The sequence below is a fragment of the Triticum urartu genome, chromosome 4A, assembly GCF_056163025.1.
Source record: "Triticum urartu cultivar PI428250 chromosome 4A, HENAU_Tu73, whole genome shotgun sequence".
Classification (NCBI taxonomy): Eukaryota; Viridiplantae; Streptophyta; class Magnoliopsida; order Poales; family Poaceae; genus Triticum; species Triticum urartu.
The window spans coordinates 419,661,131-419,688,147 of record NC_141876.1 but is presented as its reverse complement, the minus strand read 5'-3'; the positions used below and the strand labels follow the sequence as shown (position 1 = coordinate 419,688,147).

The window sequence follows — 27,017 nt, the reverse complement described above, 5'->3', positions numbered from 1 at the left end:
AGGGCATCTTGTAATAACAAGATCAATGGGATTGAATGTAAGAATGGCAGGTGTAAGCAGTTATCAATAAGGATATAACAGTGGTAGGGAATTTGCAAAGGCGGTGGGTACAAGGGTCTCGGGAGAAGATCGTAGAGTAACCTCGGAATCTTCTGGTGCAGCAGACGATCATCGGTAATAAGGTGCTCTCCGGGTGAAAGTGATCATGAGATCCTAATGTTAGATTTAGCAAACTTCATTTAACCCGAATAGAAGAGAGATCAGAGTGCCAGAGTATATATGAGGAATAAAAGATCCTAATACCACCCAATTGGCGACGTGGGCCCGTAAGCCACACAGCCATGTTAGTAAAAGTTTTTCAGTGACTAGACTCAACTTCCGCCAAGGAGTTGGAAAGGGGGCTACCTACAGGCAGTCGGCTCTGATACCAACTTGTGACGCCCTCGATTCAATCGTACACTAACCATACACGCAAATGTGTATGATCAAGATCAGGGACTCACGGGAAGATATCACAACACAACTCTAGACACAAATTAAAATAATACAAACTTTATATTACAAGCCAGGGGCCTCGAGGGCTCGAATACATAAGCTCGAATACACAAGAGTCAGCGGAAGCAACAATATCTGAGTACAGACATAAGTTAAACAAGTTTGCCTTAAGAAGGCTAGCACAAAAGCAACATCGATCGAAAAGGCATGGCCTCCTGCCTGGGAGCCTCCTAACTACTCCAAGTCATCAGCGGTTGTCACGTAGTAGTAGGCACACTCGGGAAGCAGTAATCATCAGTGGTGTCGTCTGGCTCCTGGGATCCGTCATCTGGTCGCAACAATCGGGTATGGGGAAAAGGAGGTAGCAAAGCAGCCGTGAGTACTCATCCAAAGTACTCGCAAGACTTACATCAGATCTAAACTAAGTATGGATCTGTATCAAACGAATGGGTTGTATCTGTGGACTAAACTGCAGAATGCCAGAAGAGAAGGGGAAATCCTAGCCTATCGAAGACTAGCATCTTCAAGCATCTTGCAGTATATAGAAGAGTACAGATCAACATAATGTAAAGTAGTAGTAGTGTTATCAACCTCGGCCAGAGATCCTTTCTCGACTCCCTGCGAGAAAGCAATCCTAGAGCCATACCATCCATTTCTCATTCACAATGCATTCATTTCTCATCACAAGTACCCAGTTCTAGTTGTATCGATCGAGATACAACTCCAAGTGTTCGTTAACGTAGGACAGGCTATCGATAGATGTTTTATTCCCTGCAAGGGTGCACCCACTTACCCACCACGCTCGATTAACTCCGGCCGGACACACTTTCCTGGGTCATGCCCGGCCTCGGCCAAACAATACGCCGCAACCCGACCTAGGCTTAATAGAGAGGTCAGCACGCCGGACTAAGCCTATGCCCCAGGGGTCATGGGCCATCTCCCCGGGAACTCCTGCACGTTGCGTACGTGGCCGGTGAGCAGACTTAGCTACCTCCTTCAAAAAGGCAGGTGCTTACCAGTCCAACCCAGCACGCGCCGCTCAATCGCTGACATCTATTAAGCTTCGGCTGATGCATACGACGCAGAACACCCATACTATGCCCACATGATGCTTAGTGCTATCAGGCCAGAGGCCCCTCAGATCAAATATCCAAATCGTATTGGATTAGGAACGCGCGGTAACAAGCAAAGACTCACGAAAGATGTGACCCCGTTGCCCCATCTCGAGTACTTGCGGCAAGGGCTAAGAATGCCTGGCCACGCCTCGTAAGTATCTCGCGGGCACCCTCCAGGTCAACCCGTCTCCTCATCACTCGCGGGTACCCCTCAAGGGCGACCGGCCTTTCCAAGTAACAGTTGTAAAGTCCAAGTATCCGTGTGTCCAAACATCAAGGGGAAAACCCGAGGAACCACCCCCGGTGAATTTCACTCGATGTTATCATCAAGGTGAACGTAAGAGGATCCACCCTCGAGGTTCACACTTGAGGGGTTGCACGACAGAGCCGTAACGGAAGTGGTTAAGGAGGAAATCACCCTCGATGACCTCGACTGTATAGCTACACTACAGAGATCTCATCAGGAGTGATGTAAGAGGTTCCACCCTCGGCACTCGATGGTAACTCTGCAGAGTCGTACAACTAGGGGGGGTGATGTGCGGTGTCGGGGCATGGACGTCGATCACGTTGATCGAGTCATCAATGATGAAGTAGGGGCAACAAGTACAAGGTGCGGGTCACTGATGGATCACTAACCAACCTATACTAAGCAGTTTAGGATAAGCAGGTAACAAAATTAGGCTATGCATCAGAGTAGGATTATACAGAAAGCAGTAGCAGTTCTAATGTAAGCATGAGAGGGAAAGAAATGGGCGATATCGGAATGCTCAAGGGGGCGTTTGCTTGCCTGGAAGCTCTGCTGTAAAGGAAGAAGTGTCGTCGACGTAGTCAATCACAGGGGCAACATCGGTCTCAGGGTCTACCGGAGAGAAGAGGGGGAAGAAACAGTAAATATAAAGCAAACATAGCATCACAAAGCATAACATGGCAAAAAGTGGTGCTAGGGATGCTCGAACGCGGTGCTACACGATACCGGCGAAGGGGGATAGCATCCGGGAAAGTTTTCCCGGTTCCGGACCTACGTCAGACAGATGACCGGAGGGGAAATGTTCCATGTTCGCTATGCTAGGGACATGTGGCGGGCGAACGGACCACGCATTTGGATTCGTCTCGTCGTTCTGAGCAACTTTCATGTAGAAAACATTTTCATCCGAGTTACGGTTTATTTTTTATGATTTTTCAAAGTTTTAAAACAATTTTGGAATTAACATGATTAATTTAATTCGAAAGATAAACTGAATTTGCTAGGTGTACACAGGAAAGTGTACACAGCAGAGGGCTGTGAGGCTGACAGTGGGGCCAGGTCAACTGTTGACTCAGGAGTCAATAGTTGACTGGTCAAATGAATAGTGCGGTGGGCCCCGGGTGTCAATGTAACAAGTTTTAACAATTCAGTAAAAAGGGGGGTAATTAGAGGAGTGGGGGCCACCTGTCATATTGTAATTAGAAAATATAGGAGGGGTTTTTAGTTAACAGGGGATTAGCCCCACCAACTAAAACATGGGGGGCGCAGGTCAGTGGGGGTTAGGGGAAAATATCCCCCACCTAGTTAAGCCGGCCGGCCCAAGCGCTGGACACACACGGGCACAGGGGCACCGGCGACCAGGGCCGGAGGCAAGGCAGCGACGGGCGCGGCCGGTATCGGGCGACGGCAGCGCAGGTGAGTAGCAACGCAGCGGCAGGGCGCGGCCGGCAGCAGGCGGGCATCGGTGAAAGAGGCCACGGCGAGCGGCGGGCGGCCGGGACGCAGCCGGCGAGCGGTCTGCATGGGCGTGGAGCCGCTGCGGGCAATACGGGGGAGGCTCGGCGGCGGCGCGAGGTGGCCAGTGGCCAGGGGCGGAGTGGAGCGGCGGCGGGATCACGGGACGGGGCCGAGGTGTCCTGTGCACGGCTGGGCGACAGCGGGGCTGCAGCAGCAAGCGGAACAGGCGGGGCGCGAGCTGGGGGCGCCAGCCACAGCGCTGCAGGCGGGGCGCGAGCTGGGGGCGCCAGCCACAGCGCTGCAGGCGGGGCGCGAGCTGGGGGGCGCCAGCCACAGCGCTGCAGGCGGAGACGGTGCATGTCGCGACAGTTGTGGCGGCGACATCAGTAGGCGCAACAGCTCAAGGCAGAGGCGAGCGGGGCGACACGGGTGGGCGCGCGCGTTGGGCGCGGCCTGGGCGCGGGACACGCGGGGTAGGGGCGGCCAGAGGGGCTTGTGGGCAGCTAAGGGCACGAGGACATGCGGCGAGCATGTGCTCGGGCGCGACAGGCGCGGCTCTGGGCAGGGGAGATGGGACGGCGACCTACGACGTCTACCACGAGTGGAAGAAAGGCGAACGAAGGAGGGGAGGGGGAGCTCACCCACGAGCTGGGGAACAGGGGCGGCGAGGCTCGACGAGGCCGGTCGAGGAGGAGACAGAGACGCGACGGCGGGGAATGGGGAAGACGAGGATGGATCGGGCACCGCGGGGATCTCCAGCTCGAACGACTCTTCCAAGACGACGTAGTCGACGACGGCGCTTCCGCGGGACAACTTCTCACGGCACGCGGGCAATGGTCTCCATGGCGGCGGCGGTTTGGGTCCTTCCAAATCGAAGAGAGGGAGAGGGGCGAATGGGGATCTAGGGTTCGTCGACAAGGCCAGGACGGTCTTATACGCGTGGGGCAAACGGGGGAGAGGCGCGGGATGGCCGCCACGGCGACGTACCGAGGCCGTGTCAGGCATCAGAGGCAACCACGGTTCCCCCCCTCCCTGTAGCGAGGAAGAGGACAACGGGAGGGCAGCTGGGCCACGTGGGCTTTGCTCCTGGTGGGCTACGCGCGGGGAAAACAGGGGGGTTTTCCCTTTGTCTTTTTTTACAGTTTTAGTTTTCTTTCATTTTCGAATAGAAATCAGCTTTATAAAATATAGGAACAACAGCTAAATTAGTTTTACTAATTATACCTCTGCCACATTTAGTTTGAGGTGCAAATAAAATAGTTTGGAAATTTTATAATTTAAAAAGCATCTAATAATTATTTTAGCCACTGTTATAATCACAGTAGAGCATTAAAATACTTTACAAAACTGTTGGGTCACCACCATAATTATCTATGGAATATTTCCCACACTTTTAACATTTTATTTTGCGTGTGTTGAGAAATTTGAAAACTAGGCTTTAATTTGAATTTGAGATCGAACTAAGATTTGGATCAAGCAAGGATTAGCAACAGAAATGTGATGACTTGGCATCATTCGAAGGGGATTACTGTAGCACAATTCTCGAGGTGTTACACACCGCTGGGTGCCAGGCTTGCTACAGATGCTGCTGATGACGTTAAAAACATCTGGCAGAGTAAAGCTAATGACTACTCGATAGTTCAGTGTGCCATGCTTTACGGCTTAGAACGGGGACTTCAACGACGTTTTGAACGTCATGGAGCATATGAGATGTTCCAGGAGTTGAAGTTAATATTTCAAGCAAATGCCCGGATTGAGAGATATGAAGTCTCCAATAAGTTCTATAGCTGCAAGATGGAGGAGAATAGTTCTGTCAATGAACATATACTCAAAATGTCTGGGTATCATAATCACTTGACTCAACTGGGAGTTAATCTTCCTGTTGATAGTGTCATTGACAGAGTTCTTCAATCACTGCCACCAAGCTACAAGAGCTTCGTGATGAACTATAATATGCAAGGGATGAATAAGACAATTCCTGAGCTCTTCGCAATGCTAAAGGCAGGGGAGGTAGAAATCAAGAAGGAGCATCAAGTATTGATGGTTAACAAGACCACCTTCAAGAAAAAGGGTAAAGGGAAGAAGAAGGGGAACTTCAAGAAGAACAACAAACAAGTTGCTGCTCAGGAGAAGAAACCCAAGTCTGGACCTAAGCCTCAGACCGAGTGCTTCTATTGCAAATAGACTGGTCACTGGAAGCAGAACTGCCCCAAGTATTTGGCGGATAAGAAGGATGGCAAGGTGAACAAAGGTATATGTGATATACATGTTATTGATGTGTACCTTACCAGAGCTCGCAGTAGCACCTGGGTATTTGATACTGGTTCTGTTGCTAATATTTGCAACTCGAAACAGGGAATACAGAATAAGCGAAGACTGGCTAAGGACGAGGTGACGATGTGCGTGGGAAATGGTTCCAAAGTCGATGTGATCGCCGTCGGCACGCTACCTCTACATCTACCTTCGGGGTTAGTTTTAGACCTAAATAATTGTTATTTGGTGCCAGCGTTGAGCATGAACATTATATCTGGATCTTGTTTGATGCGAGACGGTTACTCATTTAAATCTGAGAATAATGGTTGTTCTATTTATATGAGTAATATCTTTTATGGTCATGCACCCTTGAAGAGTGGTCTATTTGTGTTAAATCTTGATAGTAGTGACACACATATTCATAATGTTGAAGCCAAAAGATGCAGAGTTGATAATGATAGTGTAACTTATTTGTGGCACTGCCGTTTAGGTCATATTGGTGTAAAGCGCATGAAGAAACTCCATGCCGATGGACTTCTGGAATCACTTGATTATGAATCACTTGGTACTTGCGAACCATGCCTCATGGGCAAGATGACTAAAATGTCGTTCTCCGAAACAATGGAGCGAGTAACAGATTTGTTGGAAATCATACATACTGATTGTCGGATTTTGGGTTCCGGCAGACCCTTGAGGTTCGAACACTAGGGTGCGCGCGGAGATCTCTCCCCTACCGATCTACGTCCAATCTCCTCGTGTGATTTGAGCTGGAAACAACGAACAACACAAGGGACACAAGGTTTATACTGGTTCGGGCCACCATTGTGGTGTAATACCCTACTCTAGTGTGTGGTGTGGTGGATTGCCTCAGGGGCTGATGATGAACAGTACAAGGGAAGAACAACCTCGCGAGAGGTGTTCTTGAGCTGGTGCGATGAACTACTGGGGTGAGTTCAGTCGCCTCTCTCTCTCTGCTGGGGTTCTACCCGATCTCTAGCCGTCCCTCTGGGTGTGTTGATCTCTCCGGGGGTCTCCCTCTACTCTGTGGTGGCTAGCTCTACTTATAGAGGCCCTGGGCCTCTCCCCAAATAATGAGCGGGAAGGGCGCCAACAATTGGCCATTTTGAAGGGGAACATCTAGTACAAGTTATCCTGACCAAAGGTGGTCTTCGGCTGCCAAAAGTACTAGTGATGACACCGTCTTGGGCTCCACAGTGACCTCCGTCCTGCCGCTCTGCTGGTCTTGGTCTCGTTGCACCGGAATGGTAACCTTTGCCCGGCGCCTTGGCATGTGCTTGCCCCTTTGCACCAAAGGGGAAACAAGGACACTGCGCAGGCCGGCGCCCGCCTGGCGCCCGCCTGGTCTCGATCGTCATGGCTTGCGTCACGGGCTCCTCGTGAGGTACCCCTGCCTTGATCTCTCCGCCTCCTCGCGAGCCTACCTGACGAGGCAGCCTCTGAGGAAGCTTTTTGTCGTCCGCCCTACGAGGCTTGGCCCCTCGCGAGGGTCTTGAGCTTGAGCTGATGAAGATGGGCCGCGCTGGGCCCCCACTTGAGCCACGCCGCAGGCCGCAGGCAGGCAAGTCTGGGGACCCCCGTTCCCAGAACGCCGACAATAGCCCCTGGGCCCAAGGCGCGCCCGGGCTTGGCCTAACAGGAAAGCGAAGGGGCAAGCGCAAAGCGCCGCGGGCCCTAACAGCCTGCGGCCTTGGGCGCCGCGTGGCGATTGATTGGATGTGGGCGTCTGCGCTTCCCCATGACGCCTCGGCAACCGCACGAGTTGACATGTCCCTGCATGCAGAGAAATCGGTCATGATTACCTGCGATCATGGTGCTCGACAGTTGGCCTCCTCCAGCTATAAGTACGGGGCTGCGCGAGTCCCTTCAGTCCATCCCTTGCTGCCGCTCCTTTCTTTCTTCTCCCTCGTTCTTGCTTCTCCTTACGCCAATGGCACCAATCCGCCGGTTTTCTTCAGAAGAGAAGGGAAAGGCCCCCCGAGAAGGTCCTGACCCACTTCCACCGAAGAAGCGGCTGGTCCTCTGCCACCGAGAAGAGAGTGCTCAGCAGGAGGCACCGAGGCCCTGGTACGAGCGGCCGCCGCCTGAGTATCCGCTACCCTTGTATGCCCGCGTCGTGGGTCCTGGGGGAGAAGGCATCGAGCGACATCGTCGGTGCCACCGTCGACGCCGATGAATCACGGTGGTGTGTGTCGTTCCTCCTGGAGTCCATGCCGAGCGCTCCTCTCGCGAGCTCGTGCTCCACGCCGCCATGCCTCCGAGCTCTTGGATTCGTCTTCCCCCCTCCTTCGCCTTCGAGATACCGCCGAGCGGGGCTCTGCAGCTCTGACTGCAGCACGCTGACTGCGGTACCCTTGCGACCGGAGCGGAGATCGCGGTCATCGCTCCGGGCAAGGTCTTCATGACCCGGGGCTGGGGCGAAATCGCCCGGGTCTGCCGGACGGTAGGTGCCCTCGTGATTCATCTTGAATACGACGGCATCTCCCTGATGTTCTTCAATGTCTTCGATGCTGAAGGACGCCGGCTGGAGTGCTGCCCCAAGGAGAGCAGCAGGGGCGACGAACCGGCGAGGACCTGGCCCGCCCATCGGCCCTCCAGCAGCTCCTCAGGAGGCAGCGGAGGAGCTGGGGAATCCAACGGCTCCCCCGAGCTCCTCGCGACTCCGGAGACGAGCGACGACAGCTACGAGCCCCCAAGCTCGCGCTGTGCTCGGGGCGGGGCTGCTGCGTCCAGCCGCCGACGCCACTGATCTGGATGGGGTTGGCGCTGGCGTTGGACAGCCCACTGTTGATGATGGCGTCTCTTGCGGAGGTGCGGGCGATTAGCGTTCCTTAGGATTAGTACCTTTGTTCCCTGCGAAGAATCGAAGCAACACCCCGTGGGGGTATGTAAGGCGCCTGCCATGTCTTTTGTGAACATTATATCCTTAATATGAATCAAAGCGAGGTGCTTGCTCTGTCCTGGCTCGGCTCCCCCTTTCTATCCTCGCGAGGACTCGACGCTCTACGCTGACAGGTCCCAGTCCCCAGGCAGGCTTCAGCCGTCGCTGGTATGCGAGGTCGCGATGCCGTGGTCAAGGCCAGGAGGTGAGCGGCCCAAGGTCCGGTAAGAGCCCCCGAGTCGTGATGCTCGGGAGGTCCCCTTTAGCGCTCAAGCAGCCCTCGCTGGGCGAGAAAGAAAGGCACCGTCGCCATGACAGAGCCGCACTGGGGAGGGTTTGGCGCTGCGTTGGTCCAACTCTTGTAAGGGCGTGACTTATCTCTTGAGTTTGGTGTAGTTCCTCGATGAAGCGCCCGGCCCTAGTGGCACCTGAGGCGCTACTGGGTTAGGTCCTCGCAAGCTCCTTCCCACTCCCCCGCACTTTCTTTAATGCTCTACGTCCTCAGGTCTCGGCCCTCGAGCGAGCTCAGCCGCCGCTGATATGACAGGTCGCGATGCCGTGGGTCAAGGCCAGGGGGTGAGGGCTGGAGAGCCAGTAGGAGCCCATGAGTCGCGATGCTCAGGTACCCCCCTTTTAACGTGCAAGCGGTCCGCGCCGGAGAGAGGGTGAGGTGGCTTGCGACGTCCCTGACGTTACTCCTGGAGTAGGTCCTGCACACCAATCATGAAGAGAAACAAGACATGTTGTTACGGTTGCCAGCCAACCTTCGGTCGCTCCAAGGGAGTGATTGGGGCACTGAGGGCCTGGTGAGGTGGTACCTTGCGGGGCTGCCGCAGCCAGAGCTCGACCACTTAGGTTTATCGGCGTTGCAGGGACGGACCCATGCGCAAATGTCGTGCCGGAGCGAGTAGCTCCATAGGTAGGCGTCAATCGAGCAGGCGATTAGGTCGGGTGTGTTAAGCACGCATGAGGAAATTCATTTAAATAGAAGCGAGAAAAGCAAACACCGCTGGGCCAGGCCCGAGCAGCTCGGGGATGATGCAGCCTGAGGGGCGCCCCCAACAAGGTAAGTAAAGAGCATAAGCAAAACGGATACATGCCGCAGGGATGGACCCACGCGGCATGGGAATGATGCGGCCCTGTGGGCGCTCCCAGCTAAGAATGGAACTTAGAAAGGTGTCACCTCATGTCGTTTGAAGATGGGGTGATGTTGAAGAAGCGAGCGATGCGCGGTGAAGACGCCGACCCTCACGAGCCCCCAGGCCCAGGAGCCTCGGGAGGCTCCGGGGGCACAGGTGGGTTCCCGAGGGCCATCTCCATCTCCGCCAGGACCGCACGATGCCTGACCTCCTGAGCCTCCAGAATGCTCCTTAGCAGGCGCTGATGAGCGGCGACCGCGTTCGGCAGGCCGAAAGGCATGCGAACGTAGCTGTGAGGTGGACCCTCGCAACGCCCCACGCGTGAAGGCCAGAGGCGCTCCTGAGATGCGGCTCGGTTGAGCCCTGGCACGTCGATGCAGACGCGCAGCCCACCATCCTCGCCTGGATGTGGGGCTACGGTGGGCAAGCGGCGGCTGCCGCGCATGACTCTTGACTCCTGTAGCTCCTGGAAGCACCCCTCCAAGTGGTGCCCGAGCGCCTCCCTCGTGACCTTGGCAAAGTTGGTGGCTCTCCAAGAAAGAGCCCCCGAGCCCTGCCTGAGGAGGGTGCCAAGCGCGCCTTCCTATGTGAGAGAGGGTGGCGCTCCCAGATTGGGCGCAGATCCTGACGCAACACCTCCGGAGGCGTCTGCCTCCTTATGGCTTGGGTCAGGAGAAACCTTCTTCTTCTTAAGGGTCGCCTCAGTAAGCCTTCCGTTCCTGTGGTCCGGGTTTTCGATTGCTGCGGCTTGGAACGCGCGCTCAAGTGAACACACTGCGTCCCTTTCTTCACAGGGTACGGTGATGACTCCACCGCTTCCTGGCATCTTGAGGACATTGTATCCATGGTGAGTCACTGCCATGAACTTGGCCAGGGCTGGGTACCCGAGGATGGCGTTGTATGGCAGACGGATGTGGGCGACGTCGAAGTCGATGAGATCGGTGCGGTAGTTGTTGCGCTGCACGAAGGTGACTGGAAGGCGAACCTGCCCTATCAGAACAGTGGAACCATCAGTGACTCCTGAGAAGGACTTGGTCGGTTGGAGCTGATCGTACGGCACTTGGAGATTGTCGAACGTCTCGACGAATAGGACGTTGAGTCCTGCTCCGCCGTCAATGAGGGTCCTGGTGACCCGCACATTGCTGATGACTGGGGAGCAACGCATCGGGAGGACTCTGGCCGTCTTCGCGCACTTGAGCTGATCCGCTGAGCTGAACGTGATAGCGCACGCAGACCACCTGAGAGGGCGCGTGGCCTCAAGCTTGGGGAGGACTTCATTCACCTCGCGAGCAAACTGCTTGAAAATGCGCTGTGAGGCTGGGGCCTGCGCGCCACCCAAGATGCAAGCGATTGTGCGCGGCTCCTGGAAGCCCCCAACCCCCTCGTCTTGATGTTGGTCTTCGTTCCTCCTTGGCGGTGGCGGTAGAGGAGGAAGGCCTGCGTTGCCATACGGGTGATCCTCACGAGGCTGATCTCTCCAGCCTCCCTCGCGAGGCTGGTCCTACCAGCGATCCTCGCGAGGTCGGTCACGCCACCCTTGGCGAGGGCCACGGTCTTCCCATCGTCCGCCACCTCTTCCTCCTCTCGGCCATAACCCCTGTCGTTGCGCTCGGGGCGTTGGCTGACACGTCCATCTCTCACGGCCTTGAGCTCTTGACATTCGTTGGTGTTGTGGGTGTGGAGGTCGTGGTACACGCAGTATCGGCTGCCCTTGGATGACTCAGGCTGATCCCTGCCTCGCTTGGTGTCTGGTTCCGCTGCAAGCACGGCAGCCCCCTTGCGCTTCACGTCCTTGGCCTTGGGCTTCTTCTCTTCTGGGTCGGCAGCCGGGAGTTCGAGGAGGGAAAGGCGCCCTTCCTTAGTCCTGGCGCACTTGGTCGCCAAGTTGAACAGCTCCAGGGATGTGCACGGGTCTTCATGGATTGCTAGCTCCTCCTTCATCTTGATGCTGCGTACGCCATCGGAGAAGGCCGAGATGATGGCTTATTCAGTCACCTTGGGGATCTTGAGGCGAGCGTTGTTGAAGCGCTGGATGTATTTTTGCAGGGTTTCCCCTTGCTGCTGCTTGATGCGGCGCAGATCGCTCACGGCCGGGGGCCGGTCACGAGTGCCCTGGAAGTTGGCGATGAAGCAAGTGCCCATTTCGTCCCAGGAGGAGATTGTGCCAGGAGCCAGGTTCAGGAGCCAGGTGCGGGCCCCGTCCTTGAGCGCCATGGGAAACCAGTTCGCCATGACCCTTTCATCTCCGTTGGCGGCTTCGATGCATAGCTCGTAGAGCTGTAGGAACTCTGCGGGGTCCGTCATGCCATCGTAGCGAGGGGGCAGGTCAGGCTTGAATTTGCCTGGCCATGCGACGCCGCATAGCTCGGGGGTGAGGGCGCGGCAGCCTGCCGTGGCCACCGGTGCCTTTTGCTGGTATTGGGCTTGCTCTTGGGGTTTACTGTTGGAAATATGCCCTAGAGGCAATAATAAAATGGTTATTATTATATTTCCTTGTCCATGATAATTGTCTATTGTTCATGCTATAATTGTGTTATCCGGAAATCGTGATACATGTGTGGATATATAGACCCCAACATGTCCCTAGTAAGCCTCTAATTGACTAGCTCGTTGATCAATAGATGGTTACGGTTTCCTGACCATGGACATTGGATGTCATTGATAACGGGATCACATCATTAGGAGAATGATGTGATGGACAAGACCCAATCCTAAGCATAGCACAAGATCGTGTAGTTCGTTTGCTAGAGCTTTTCTAAGTGTCAAGTATCATTTCCTTAGACCATGAGATTGTGTAACTCCCGGATACCGTAGGAGTGCTTTGGGTGTGCCAAACGTCACAACGTAACTGGGTGGCTATAAAGGTACACTACAGGTATCTCCGAAAGTGTCTGTTGGGTTGGCATGAATCGAGACTGGGATTTGTCACTCCGTATGACGGAGAGGTATCTCTGGGCCCACTCGGTAATGCATCATCATAATGAGCTCAGTGTGACTAAATAGTTGGTCACGGGATGATGTGTTACGGAACGAGTAAAGTGACTTGCCGGTAACGAGATTGAACAAGGTATTGGGATACCGACGATCGAATCTCGGGCAAGTAACGTACCGATTGACAAAGGGAATTGAATACGGGATTGATTGAATCCTTGACATCGTGGTTCATCCGATGAGATCATCGTGGAACATGTGGGAGCCAACATGGGTATCCAGATCCCGTTGTTGGTTAATCACCGGAGAGTCGTCTCGGTCATGTCTGCATGTCTCCCGAACCTGTAGGGTCTACACACTTAAGGTTCGGTGATGCTAGGGTTGTAGAGATATTAGTATGCGGTAACCCGAAAGTTGTTCGGAGTCCCGTATGAGATCCCGGACGTCACGAGGAGTTCTGGAATGGTCCGGAGGTGAAGATTTATACATAGGAAGTCCAGTTTCGGCCATCGGGAAGGTTTCGGGGGTAATCGGTATTGTACCGGGACCACCGGAAGGGTCCCGGGGGTCCACCGGGTGGGGCCACCTGTCCCGGAGGGCCCCATGGACTGAAGTGGGAGGGGAACCAGCCCCTGGTGGGCTGGTGCGCCACCCATGGGCCTCCCCCTGCGCCTAGGGTTGGAAACCCTAGGGGTGGGGGCGCCCCACTTGGCTTGGGGGGCAAGTCCCCCTTGGCCGCCCCCCCTTGGAGATCCCATCTCCTAGGGCCGGCGCCCCCCTAGGGGCCCTATATATAGTGGGGGGGAGGGAGGGCAGCCGCACCAAGTCCCTGGCCCCTCCCTCTCCCCTCATAACACCTCTCTCTCTCTCTCATTGGAGCTTGGCGAAGCCCTGCCGAGATCACCGCTGCTTCCACCACCACGCCGTCGTGCTGCTGGATCTCCATCAACCTCTCCTTCCCCTTGCGGGATCAAGAAGGAGGAGACGTCTTCCCAACCGTACGTGTGTTGAACGCGGAGGTGCCGTCCGTTCGGCACTTGGTCATCGGTGATTTGGATCACGACGAGTACGACTCCATCAACCCCATTCTCGAACGCTTCCGCTCGCGATCTACAAGGGTATGTAGATGCACTCCCCTTTCCCTCGTTGCTAGATGACTCCATAGATTGATCTTGGTGATGCGTAGAAATTTTTTAAAATTCTTCTACGTTCCCCAACAGTTACCGCGTGCCGCTGCTTGGAGCAGCGCGGGGTCTTGGCGTGGAGGTGCAGGGACGTGATCTTGGCGCGCCGGCACTGGGAGCGCGCGAGCACCTTCTTGGGGACGAGGATCTCTTGGCAGCTCCTTTCTTGCTGCGCAGGCGCTGGACGCGAAGGGTCTTGCCCTAGGGCTGCGCGCCTTGGAGCCAGGGCGCCTTCTTGGGGAGGAGGTGGTGGAGGCGCCTCCTGATCCCCGCCTCCTGCGCGGAATGGAGGGCGAGGCTGCGAGAGGGATGTCAAGGGGGAGCCCCCTGCGGTGCTGACGAGCTCGGTGATGCGGGCGAGCCAGTCCTCGTAGAGGTCGTCAACGGGGCGGTAGTGCAAGAGCTCTCTTGCTAGGAGCAGCGCAGCGTGAGCGTACGTGGGGGCGCGACGGGCGTGGGACGACGAAGTGGCTGGAGTCGGCGACGGTGTGGCGGTGCGGCCTTCCCGCCGTACCGAAGGATGCTGGGACGAGGCCTGCTGGTCGTTCCCCACCGGGCCGGTGGCGGCGTTGGCGGCAGGTGACGGGGAACGACAAGGGCGTCCACCGACGGGCGCCGTCTGGGCGACGCGGGTGGCGAGAGCAGCCCGGGGCTCGGCGCGAGCCCGACGAGCGTCAGCCATGGACACGACGGAAGATCACACGCGAGCAGCGAAAGAAAGATTCTGGCGCACCCCTACCTGGCGCGCCAAATGTCGGATTTCGGGTTCCGGCAGACCCTTGAGGTTCCAACACTGGGGTGTGCGCGGAGATCTCTCCTCTAACGATCTACGTCCAATCTCCTCGCGTGATTTGAGCTGGAAACAACGAACAACATAAGGGACACAAGGTTTATACTGGTACGGGCCACCGTTGTGGTGTAATACCCTACTCCAGTGTGTGGTGTGGTGGATTGCCTCGGGGGCTGATGATGAACAGTACAAGGGAAGAACAACCTCGCGGGAGGTGTTCTTGAGCTGGTGCGATTAACTGCTGGGGTGAGTTCAGTCGCCTCTCTCTCTGCTGGGGTTCTACCAGATCTCTAGTCGTCCCTCTGGGTGTGTTGATCTCTCCGGGGGTCTCCCTCTACTCTGTGGTGGCTAGCTCTACTTATAGAGGCCCTGGGCCTCTCCCCAAATAATGAGCGGGAAGGGCGCCAACAATTGGCCATTTTGAAGGGGAACATCTAGTACAAGTTATCCTGACCAAAGGTGGTCTTCGACCGCCAAAAGTACTGGCGATGACGCCGTCTTGGGCTCCACGGTGACCTCCGTCCTGCCACTCTGCTGGTCTTGGTCTCGTTGCGCCGGAATGGTAACCTTTGCCCGGTGCGTTGGCCTATGCTTGCCCCCTTTGCACCAAAGGGGAAATAAGGACACTGCGTAGGCCGGCGCCCGCCTGGCGCCTGCCTGGTCTCGATCGTCATGGCTTGCGTCATGGGCCCCTCGTGAGGTACCCCTGCCTTGATCTCTCCGCCTCCTCGCGAGCCTACCTGATGAGGCTGCCTCCGAGGAAGCTTTCTGTCATCCGCCCCGCGAGGCTTGGCCCCTCGCGAGGGTCTTGAGCTTGAGCTGATGAAGATGGGCCGCGCTGGGTCCCCACTTGAGCCACGCCACATGCCACAGGCAGGCAAGTCTGGGGACCCCCGTTCCCAGAACGCCGACACTGATGTATGTGGTCCAATGAATATTGAGGCTCGCGGTGGGTATCGTTATTTTCTCACCTTTCACAGATGATTTGAGCAGATATGGTTATATCTACTTAATAAAACATAAGTTTGAAACATTTGAAAAGTTTAAAGAATTTCAGATGAAGTGGAAAATCATCGTAACAAAAAAATAAAGTTTCTATGATCTGATCGTGGAGGAGAATATTTGAGTTACGAGTTTGGTCTACATTTGAAACAATGCGGAATAGTTTCGCAACTCACGCCACCCGGAACACCACAGCGTAATGGTGTATCTGAACGTCTTAATAGTACTTTACTAGATATGGTGCGATCTATGATGTCTCTTACTGATCTACCACTATCATTTTGGGGTTATGCTTTAGAGACGGTTGCATTCACGTTAAATAGGGCACCATCTAAATCCGTTGGACGACGCCTTATGAACTATGGTTTGGCAAGAAACCAAAGTTGTCGTTTCTTAAAGTTTGGGGCTGCGATGCTTATGTGAAAAAGCTTCAACCTGATAAGCTCGAACCCAAATCGGAGAAATGTGTCTTCATAGGATACCCAAAGGAAACTGTTGGGTACACCTTCTATCACTGATCCAAAGGCAAGACATTCGTTGCTAAGAATGGATCCTTTCTAGAGAAGGAGTTTCTCTCGAAAGAAGTGAGTGGGAGGAAAGTAGAACTTGATGAGGTAACTGTACATGCTCCCTTATTGGAAAGTAGTTCATCACAGAAACCAGTTCCTGTGACACCTACACCAATTAGTGAGGAAGCTAATGATGATGATCATGAAACTTCATATCAAGTTATTACCGAACCTCGTAGATCAACCAGAGTAAGATCCACACCAGAGTGGTACGGTAATCCTATTCTGGAGGTCATGTTGCTAGACCATGACGAACCTACGAACTATGAGGAAGCGATGATGAGCCCAGATTTCGCAAAATGGCTTGAGGACATGAAATCTGAGATGGGATCCATGTATGAGAACAAAGTGCGGACTTTGGTTGACTCGCCCTATAATCGACAAGCCATCGAGAATAAATGGATCTTCAAGAAGAAGACAGATGTTGATGGTAATGTTACTGTCTACAAAGCTCGACTTGTTGCGGAAGGTTTTCGACAAGTTCAAGGAGTTGACTACGATGAGACCTTCTCACCCGTAGCAATGCTTAAGTCCGTCCGAATCTTAAGACCTCCAGCGATCCATTTATGGACTGGTGCAAGCTTCTCGGAGTTGGAATAAACGCTTTGATAGTGTGATCAAAGCATATGGTTTTATACACTTTTGGAGAAGCCTGTATTTACAAGAAAGTGAGTGGGATCTCTGTAGCATTTCTAATATTATATGTGGATGACATATTATTGATTGAAAATGATATAGAATTTCTGGATAGCATAAAAGGATACTTGAATAAGAGTTTTTCAATGAAGGACCTCGGTGAAGCTGCTTACATATTGGGCATCAAGATCTATAGAGATAGATCAAGACGCTTAATTGGACTTTCACAAAGCACATACCTTGACAAAGTTTTGAAGAAGTTCAAAATGGATCAAGCAAAGAAAGGGTTCTTGCCTGTATTACAAGGTGTGAAGTTGAGTAAGACTCAATGCCCGGCCACTGCAGAAGATAGAGAGAAAATGAAAGATGTTCCCTATGCTTCAGCCATAGGCTCTATCATGTATCCAATGCTGTGTACCAGACCTGATGTGTGCCTTGCTATTAGTTTAGCAGGGAGGTACCAAAGTAATCCAGGAGTGGATCAGGATGGTCAAGAACATCCTGAACTACCTGAAAAGGACTAAGGATATGTTTCTCGTTTTTGGAGGTGACAAAGAGATCATCGTAAATGGTTACGTTGATGCAAGCTTTGACACTGATCCGGACGATTCTAAATCGCAAACCGGATACGTGTTTATATTGAACGGTGGAGCTGTCAGTTGGATCAGTTTTAAACAAAGCGTCGTGGCGGGATCTACATGTGAAGCTGAGTACATTGCTACTTCAGAAGCAGCAAATGAAGGAGTCTGGATGAAGGAGTTCATATCCGATCTAGGTGTCATACCTAGTGCATCGGGTCCAATGAAAATCTTTTGTGACAATACTGGTGCAATTGCCTTGGTAAAGAAATCCAGATTTCACAAGAGAACCAAGCACATCAAGAGACGCTTCAACTCCATCCGGGATCAAGTCCAGGTGGGAGACATAGAAATTTGCAAGATACATCTGACCTAAATGTTGCAGACCCTTTGACTAAGCCTCTTCCACGAGCAAAACATGATCAGCACCAAGGCTCCATGGGTGTTAGAATCATTACTGTGTAATCTAGATTATTGACTCTAGTGCAAGTGGGAGACTGAAGGAAATATGCCCTAGAGGCAATAATAAAGTTATTATTTATTTCCTTATATCATGATTAATGTTTATTATTCATGCTAGAATTGTATTAACCGGAAACATGATACATGTGTGAATACATAGACAAACAGAGTGTCACTAGTATGCTTCTACTTGACTAGCTCGTTGATCAAAGATGGTTATGTTTCCTAGCCATAGACATGAGTTGTCATTTGACTAACGGGATCATATCATTAGGAGAATGATGTGATTGACTTGACCCATTCCGTTAGTTTAGCACTTGATCGTTTAGTATGTTGCTATTGCTTTCTTCATGACTTATACATGTTCCTATGACTATGAGATTATGCAACTCCCGTTTACCGGAGGAACACTTTGTGCGCTACCAAACGTCACAACGTAACTGGGTGATTATAAAGGTGCTCTACAGGTGTCTCCGAAGGTACTTGTTGAGTTGGCGTATTTCGAGATTAGGATTTGTCACTCCGATTGTCGGAGAGGTATCTCTAGGCCCACTCGGTAATGCACATCACTATAAGCCTTGCAAGCATTGTAACTAATGAGTTAGTTGCGGGATGATGTATTACAGAACGAGTAAAGAGACTTACTGGTAACGAGATTGAACTAGGTATTGAGATACCGACAATCGAATCTTGGGAAAGTAACATACCGATGACAAAGGGAAAAACGTATGTTGTTATGCGATTTCACCGATAAAGATCTTCGTAGAATATGTGGGAGCCAATATGAGCATCCAGGTTCCGCTATTGGTTATTGACCGGAGACGTGTCTCGGTCATGTCTACATAGTTCTCGAACCCGTAGGGTCCGCACGCTTAAAGTTCGGTGACGGTCGGTATTACGAGTTTTTGTGTTTTAATGTACCGAAGGTAGTTCGGAGTCCCGGATATGATCACGGACATGACGAGGAGTCTCGAAATGGTCGAGACAAAGATCGATATATTGGACGACCATGTTCGGACACCGGAAAGGTTCCAGAATGTTTCGGACATATACCGGAGTACCGGGAGGTTACCGAAACCCCCCGAGGGGCTTAATGGGCCTACGTGGGCCTTAGTGGAAATAGAGGGCAGCATGGGAAGTGTGGGGCACGCCCCCCAAGGCCCAAACCGAATTGGTTTAGGGCAAGGGGGCCGGCCCCCTCTTTCCTTCTCCTCCTCTCCCTTTCCTTACCCCTCCTACTCCTACTAGGAAAGGGAGGAGTCCTACTCCTAGTGGGAGTAGGACTCCCCCTCTTGGCGCGCCTCTCCCTGGCCGGCCGCCTCCTCCCCTTGCTCCTTTATATACGGGGGTAGGGGCACCCCATAGACACAACAATTTATCATTGATCTCTTAGCCGTGTGCGGTGCCCCCTCCACCATAATCCACCTCGATCATATCGTAGCGGTGCTTAGGCGAAGCCCTGCGTCGGTAGCATCATCATCACCATCACCACGTCGTCGTGCTGACGAAACTCTCCTATGAAGCTTTGCTGGATCGGAGCTCGCGGGACGTCATCTAGTTGAACGTGTGCAGAACTCAAAGGTGTCGTGCGTTCGGTACTTGGATCGGTCGGATCATGAAGACATATGACTACATCAACCGTGTTGTGCTAACGCTTCCGCATTAGGTCTACGAGGGTACGTGGACACACTCTCCCCTCTCGTTGCTATGCATCACCATGATCCTGTGTGTGCGTAGGAATTTTTTTGAAATTACTACGTTCCCCAACACTCGGTACCTTCGTGCATATCAACCAAAGTATCCCAAATTTCCTTTGCATTCTCAAGGCGGCTGATTTTGTTGAATTCTTTGGGGCACATTCCATTGAAGAGAATATCGCAAGCTTGAGCATTGTATTGCAACATCTTCATTTCTTTCGTTGTCGCTTCACGATCCGGTTCTTATCCATCCTCGAAGAAATCACCTTGCAAGCCAATACGTACAACAGCCCAAACGGCGGGGTTATGACCAAGAATATGCATTTTCATCTTATGCTTCCAACTAGCAAAATTAGTACCATCAAAGTAAGGACCTCTACGGTGGTAATTTCCCTCACTAGGCGCCATACTCTCCTAGGTCGTGAAACCAAGGCTATGATCACCAAAGCTATGGAAATCAAGGCAAATGGATACCAAAAGCTCTGATACCACTTGTAGGATTGAAGTAGGTTTAGAGGGCGGTGATTGGACTACTTGACCAAATAAAAATCTAACATTTTCCCAATTTTAGTTCTGGGCAGATTTTAGCAATTAGCACAAGTCGAGCAATCAGCCTACACATACAATTCTAAGAGTGTAGCAGCGGAAAGTAAAACATTACATATGAAGGTAAAGGGAAGGGTTTGGAGAGTGCAAACACAATGGGGACATGAAGATTTTTGGCGAGGTTCCGATAGGTGGTGCTATCGTACGTCCACATTGATGGAGACTTCAACCCACGAAGGGTAACGGTTGCGCGAGTCCACGGAGGGCTCCACCCACGAAGGGTCCACGAAGAAGCAACCTTGTCTATCCCACCATGGCCATCGTCCATGAAGGACTTGCCTCACTCGGGTAGATCTTCACGAGGTAGGCGATCTCCTTGCCCTTACAAACTTCTTGGTTCAACTCCACAATCTTGACGGAGGCTCTCAAGTGACACTTGACCAATCTAGGAGACACCACTCTCCAAAAGGTAATAGATGGTGTGTTGATGATGAACTCCTTGCTCTTGTGCTTCAAATCATAATCTCCCCATCACTCAATTCTCTCTCGTAGATTTGGATATGGTGGAAAGATGGTTTGAGTGGAAAGAAACTTGGGGAAGGCTAGAAATCAAGAATCTTGTGGTAGGATTGGAATATCTTGATCTTAACACATGAGTAGGTGGTTCTCTCTCAGAAAATGTATGCTGAAAGTGTAGGCACGTTCTGATGGCTCTCTCACATATGGAGAAGGGGGTGGAGGGGTATATATAGCCTCCACACAAAATCCAACCGTTACACACATTTGACCCAACTCGGTCATACCGAATAGAAAAACTCGGTGAGACCGATTTAGTTCAAAATGTGAATGTTGAGAATCTCGGTGGGACCAATGTGCTAGGCCTTAGGGAAAACACCAACTCAGTGGCACCGATTGCGTCAACTCGGTGAGATCGAAGTGAAGCAATAAGGCAATAGAGAAAATGTCAAGCCAACTTGGTGAGATCGAAATAATTGCAACAGGCAACAGAAAATGACAAGGCCATCTCGGTGAGACCGAGATCCGTATTGGTGTGACCAAACTATTTAGGAGGCAGTGGCTATGTCATATGAACTCAGAGATGAACCGGTGGGGCGGAGTTGGAGTTTAGGGTTTTGACATATTTGGAATGAGAAATTGGTTGAGAGATTTCGAGCAATATCACTAAGCATTTGAGCAAGCAAGCCATTAAGCAACACCTCATCCCCTTTTAATAGTATTGGCTTTCCTATGGAGTCAATGTGATCTTGGATCACTAAAATAGAAATGAAGAGTCCTGAGTTTTTGCCAATATGTGTCCTTAGCATTTTGAGGGGTCCACATCTCTAGTCCATGTCATGCCATTCATTGAACTTTCTGAAATATTAAACTTGAATGGGTATTAGTTCAGTGAGCTATATGTTGTTATGAATTACCAAAACCACCCAGGGATTAGTTGCACTTTTAGCTACTGAGCCAATGTCTCGCCAATCCCTTGAGTTTCAACGGAAGGTACTTAATGGCATGGAGATATCCTCAAGCCATGTGAATGTGAAGAAGGAAATTTTCAATCCACATAGCCGGGTCAGTAGTTCCATAGTAAGCTTCGATGTTCCCGGGGTTAAACCCTTTGGGGAACTGGTGTTCCATGACCTCGTCTATAAAGCATATGGGTGCGCAGGCCCTCGAAAACGAGTCGCATCATGCCGGATATCAGTTGGCATCCGAGCATATGCTTGTTCCCGAGCCCTCCCATGCCTATCCAACCAGGCCTGGTAGTAGACCTGCCCAGCAGGCGTGTGTCGTCGTGATCCATAAATGGATCATGCTGGGACCGGATTTGCATTTAACTACGTTCGCAAATCATACGACTCGGGGTATTGGACCCAGTCCTTGCCTTCATGGCGTGGTATTGTGAGGGGATTTCTATTTTCTCCCGTTGGAATGTCTCGTCCCCGAGGAGGGAGGTCAAGTTGGTCAGCTCGACCCTACTTGAAAGGCACGTTGTCGGCGACTTTGTCATCGAATTCTGGGAGTAGACACCAACGTGGGTAAGATATAACTTGTCCCTCATGTCGTGCTTGTAGTTCTTGTTTAACTGCGAGGATCTCTACCCACTTGTCGTTTAGCGTGTTTCGATCTGCGTGAAGCTGCTGCTGCTTTTTCTTCATGCTCCAGATGGTTGCAACGAGGTGTCGCCGAAATCTTTCTTGCTCTTATGGGTCCTTAGGGACTATAAAGTCCTTGGGTCCGAGGCTGACATCCTCCCCGGACTCAGGGAGGTAGTTACCATCCTCCCCATCTTCGAGATCTTCAGGATTCTCATTATCCGACATCCCTGTGGGGCCATTAACCTGAGCCAGCATGGCGTTGTTGCCGTTGCCCTTGTTGTCGGCGTTATTTGGAGCGAAGCCGTCATTTGCGGCTCCCGTATTATTGGTCTGACTCTTGACCCCGCCAGCGCCTTTTGGTCGCCTGCGAGGGCGTCGGCTCCTGGGTGGATCTTTGGGTGTGTCGACCATGTAGACGTCGTAGGTAGATGTTGCGTCCCAATTGCATGTATGGGATACAGCCATAGGCGACGCCACTCCTGATGCGCGATTGACATCCTCATCCATGTTAGTTGCCTCCTCGGAGGCATGGTCTAATACGTCAGCTAAGTCTTCGGCCGTAGCGACTAGGTGGGTGGTGAGAGGGATATAAAGTTCCCTATCGTCGGCTTTACATCCGATTTGATCATAAACTGAGAATGCGATTGTCAGATTCTATATTCGATCTAGCATCTCTTTTAGCTACGAGAGATCCTCGATGTCCATGGCCCGACTGCAAGCCAGATTGATACGAAATATGCTTTGTGGTTTGCTTGGCGCAATTTCGGAGTCTTGGCTGGCCAGGGTTGACTCTTGGTCCGACGCTGAAGTGATCAGATCCAAGCTTATCGCCGCTCAGACTTGACTCAAGGTCAAGAGCCGATAAGACAGTGGTCGGGCACGTGCTTGGGGTTGGGTCCAACATGACGATGATCAGGTCCATACTCGAGGTTTGCTCTGATGCGAGATCTGATCTGAGGACCGGATCAGGGGTCGACTCCGGGGTCAAGGCCATGGTGTTTGAGCAATTCTCAAGCCGATCTGGCATCTAGCCATAGAGGGTGAGATCACTGCAAGAGTCGGCGGTGTATTCTAGACTCCCGAACGTAATGACTTGGTTTGGGAAGCTTTCGACACGGTCGAGCCGGCCAGTCGAATTGGCATGAAGAATGATGGTGCCGAACGCGAAAAGCTACCCGGGGATAAAGACGTCACTGCAGCCGATGTTGTTATCGATCTAAAGACGAGCCATCGACCCTTTTTTACCACACAGTGGGACCTGCATGGGCCATCAATGTCGGTACTAAAATCGACGGGTCTCGGGTAGGGGGTCCCGAGCTGTGGATCTAGGAACGACGGTGAACAGGAGACAAAGAGCACGATGTTTACCCAGGTTCGGGCCCTCTCGAAGAGGCAATACCCTATGCCCTGCTTTGTTTGTATTGATGATGGAGTATCGAGTACAGGATGATCTACCTCGAGATCGTATGTTGTGTTCAAGACCCTAAGGCTAGTATTCGTGATTGTGGCCCTACCGACTAAACCCTCTGGCTTATATAGGTGTCGGGGGGATCTAGGGTTACACATGGTCAGTTACCAACTTAAGAACATACACGCCGACAGCCGGAGTAGTCCTTGAAGTACACGCCAAGTCTTCGGTAAAGTCCATCTTGATCACGCTGGGGTTCGAGGCTTCAGGAGTCCTTACTTGTGAGATTGGCGGGCCATAAGCTCGGCCCATGGATGGTGGGACAACTAGGTTGGTACCCCTTAGTCCAGGACACCATCACTAGGGTTTACACATGGCCGGTTATAGTCTGGGGATAAACATGCCGATCATTCAAATATGCCTTGAAGTGTACACCAAGTCTCCGGAGAACTTCATCTTGATCACGCCGACGGCCACGACATGCGAGGCCATTCTTCGGTTGCTAGTGGGTCCCTAGCCCAGCCCATGAACTGTGGGCCGATGTGGTGTGCACCCCCTAATCCGAGACACCCTCAGCAGCCGCGGTAGCTTTGTCGGCAGACTGCTAGTCTTCAGGTCGGCTGCTCTCCTCCGCCAAGTAAGGGAGGGCGCGTTCCTCCCTTCCTGCTCCGTGGGTGTGTCCTCGCGTGAGCCAACGACACGCTGACCTTGGTGGCTTCTATTGTGGCGTAGCGGTGGTGGGATGCCAGATCTAGTCGGATTTGGCTGGTTGGCGACTGGCCAGCGGGGAGGTGTGCTGCTTGGTGGCTCTCTGGTGCTTCCGACGCGGTGGCTCTGCGAGAGGCGGGTGGGCCAGCAGAGGTGTTGTGCATGGGGGTACTGATGGTGTTGGATTGTTCCATGCGAAAGCTTGGTCGGTCTTACCAGCAGGCAGCGTCGGCGTCTATGGGCGTCGTTTAACCTCCTTGGAGGCGTCGTCATGGAGTCCCGCATCCCTCTACATCCTCCGATCTTGCTCTTTGAGTGAAAGCCTAAGACCCGGTTGGGTCAGGCGACGGCGTCGACATCGTCACTTCCCTCTTTGCGGTGTCGCCTTGAAGAGTTCTCGATCTAGTTTGTGCGCTCCATGGGCTGGACGCTCACGGCATTGTGTGCTCCATGGGCGATGGCGGCTTCGGTGGAGTCAGGTTTGTTGTTGTGCTCTGGTAGTCAGCCTCTTGTGGCGTGTTCGAGGGGTCGTCGTGCCTCACTTCTTGTATGTGGCAACTATGGTGGCTTCGGGCGAAGTCAGGGTTGTTGTTGTGCTCTGGTAGTCGGTCTCTTCCAGCGTGTTCGGGGGGTCGTCATGCCTCACTTCGTCTCTCTGAAGTAGGAGCTGTTGAGGATGACTTGGCGACGCTGACACGAGGCAAGTGGTCGATTTCAGCGATGGCTCGTGGCAAGCCCGATGCTTTTCTCCTGCAATGCTCGTCGACAAAGTCCAAACTGGCTGGTCACCGGCGCGTGCGGCTGAGTGTTTGGCATGGACCGGCGCGGGCCTTGACACTTGTTTGTGGTGAGGGCTTCGTTGGTGTTTGTCGATGGAGTCGGACTCGCCCTCGCGGAGGCGTGATGACGATGAGGCCGAGCTGCAACCTCGACGGCGCTTTTCTCCTCGTCGTGTGTGTGTTTTTGTGTGGATTGCCATGTCGCCCTGTGTACCTTATTTTTGCAGGCGTGATGTGACGGTCCTAGCCCGGTTTCTCGTTAATTAACCATACAATTCTCTTCTACCTTTTTTAATGAATCGGGCCTTAGGAACCGTGTTTCAATAAAAAAATGTCATTCTCGTCTTTGACGGTAATTTGTATGCATAGGCAATCGGGTAATTTTAGAGCATAGTTCACCTGCTTTACATTTTCCTTTCATTAGCTCATGAGCACAAATCCACCAGAGACGCCGAGGAAGCAATAGTTTTACCTTTGACGGTACTTTTTTACGGTGAAGATTGATTGCAAGACCAGAGACCCTGCTGTACATGGATGAAGAGGTTATGGTTGGGGCACGGTGGCGGGGTTCGTTTCGCAAATAGTCAATAGTAATGGGCGTGTTACAGCAAAAGTGGCCAAGGCAGAGCTGACCGCCTGGATCTGGACGGCACAGGAGAGATCGGACGGCGTCCGATGGCCAGAGTGCAGAGTACCTAGAGCTGGCCGAGTTCATATAAGACGCAGCAACCATGCCCGATCCCTTCCTCACTCCCTCTCCTACCCAAAGCTCCAGTGGGTTCCGATTCCATGCGGCTCTGAAATCTCCCATACATCCTGCGCCACCGCTACGCTCTGGAGCTGCCGCCCTGCTGTGGCTCGGCGTCGCCACCACCGCACCGCCTCTCGCCGGCCACCCCCGCGGTTCCCGTTGTACCTCATGGAGTCGCAGCTGCCTCCACCCCGACGGCGGTCTTGGACACTGGTATTCGAGGTACGAGCTCTCGGCCATCCAGTGATTGCTGCCTTAATCACGAAGCAATCTCCACATGTTTTGCCCCTGGCTTACAGCACCCTTCTCTTCTTTGTTGATTCTGTCTCCCATCATCAGATAGAGAGGACGAGCTGCAAGGCGGCCAAGCCTCGCGGGCAGGAGGAGTTGGACACACATGGAGAGTGCAGACCGAGAGGATTCTGGCCACGGGGAGCACCGTCGGCGCGGATTCACCCATAGCAAAAATATGGTGTTATCCTGATTGAGCTTTTCTTCTAGCCACCATCCTCCCCCTTCGCTTCCTCTTCTCACCCCGTTGTTTGGGTCTTCTTGACCTTGCAAGACCTTTTCTTGACCTTGTAAGACCCAACAATATCACGTTTTCTCCCACACTCTTCATCTTCTTGTTCCACCTTCTTTTCCTTGCCATGTTCCTTTCCACCCCTCTCTCTTCCATCTTTCTTTCATCTATCCCTCCTGAGCTATATTTTTTTATAGTTGCATTTCTTATATTCAAAGTATTGGGAACAAGATGATACATGGAGTGACAAGTGAAGGAGATTCTACCTCCTTTGTCATACGATGTGTGTAGATTCATCATTTCCACGTTGTATTTTCCTTCTTTTGTTTCGGTTGTAGAGAGTACAGTTGATGAGATACAAAAGCACAGTCCTTGTTGCCGTAATGCTCATGCACGTGGAGTAGGAGCCTACATGTAATTGAGCATGTTTATGTGTGCCAATGTTGTAATAAGTTTGCTATTCCTGCTTGAATAGAAACATTCTGATGCTGTGGTACTGTTGAGAAGAACTGTTCATTTTGGCAGCGCAGAGGCACCGCGGTATTTGTGTGTTGTCATTTCGTTTTGTTGCGCCGATCTACAGAAGTTCAGTTATGTCTCATCTTTGTAGCATCGTAACATTCGACCCTAGTCCATACTTATCACCTATGATGCATTTCAAGTTTTCAACATCGTACTTGTGATTTACGAACAACTTCAATACTACACTTTTCCCTGCAAAAAAAGAGAAGAAAAACAGCGC

At 52.4% G+C, this 27,017-nt stretch overlaps 2 long non-coding RNA genes across 2 annotated transcripts; one reads left to right on the top strand and one right to left on the bottom strand.

The window, feature by feature from the left end:
• Positions 1–510: 510 nt before the first annotated feature.
• LOC147976029 (uncharacterized) lies at positions 511–4,450 on the bottom strand. Its single transcript, XR_015601293.1, has 3 exons — positions 3,954–4,450; positions 2,398–2,469; positions 511–823 (listed from the first exon to the last, which is right to left on the bottom strand). It is a non-coding gene; the product is annotated as an uncharacterized LOC147976029 (long non-coding RNA).
• Positions 4,451–14,042: 9,592 nt separating this feature from the next.
• Positions 14,043–26,799, top strand: LOC125551876 (uncharacterized). Its single transcript, XR_007303303.2, has 2 exons — positions 14,043–25,974; positions 26,092–26,799. It is a non-coding gene; the product is annotated as an uncharacterized LOC125551876 (long non-coding RNA).
• The last annotated feature ends 218 nt before the right edge of the window (positions 26,800–27,017 follow it).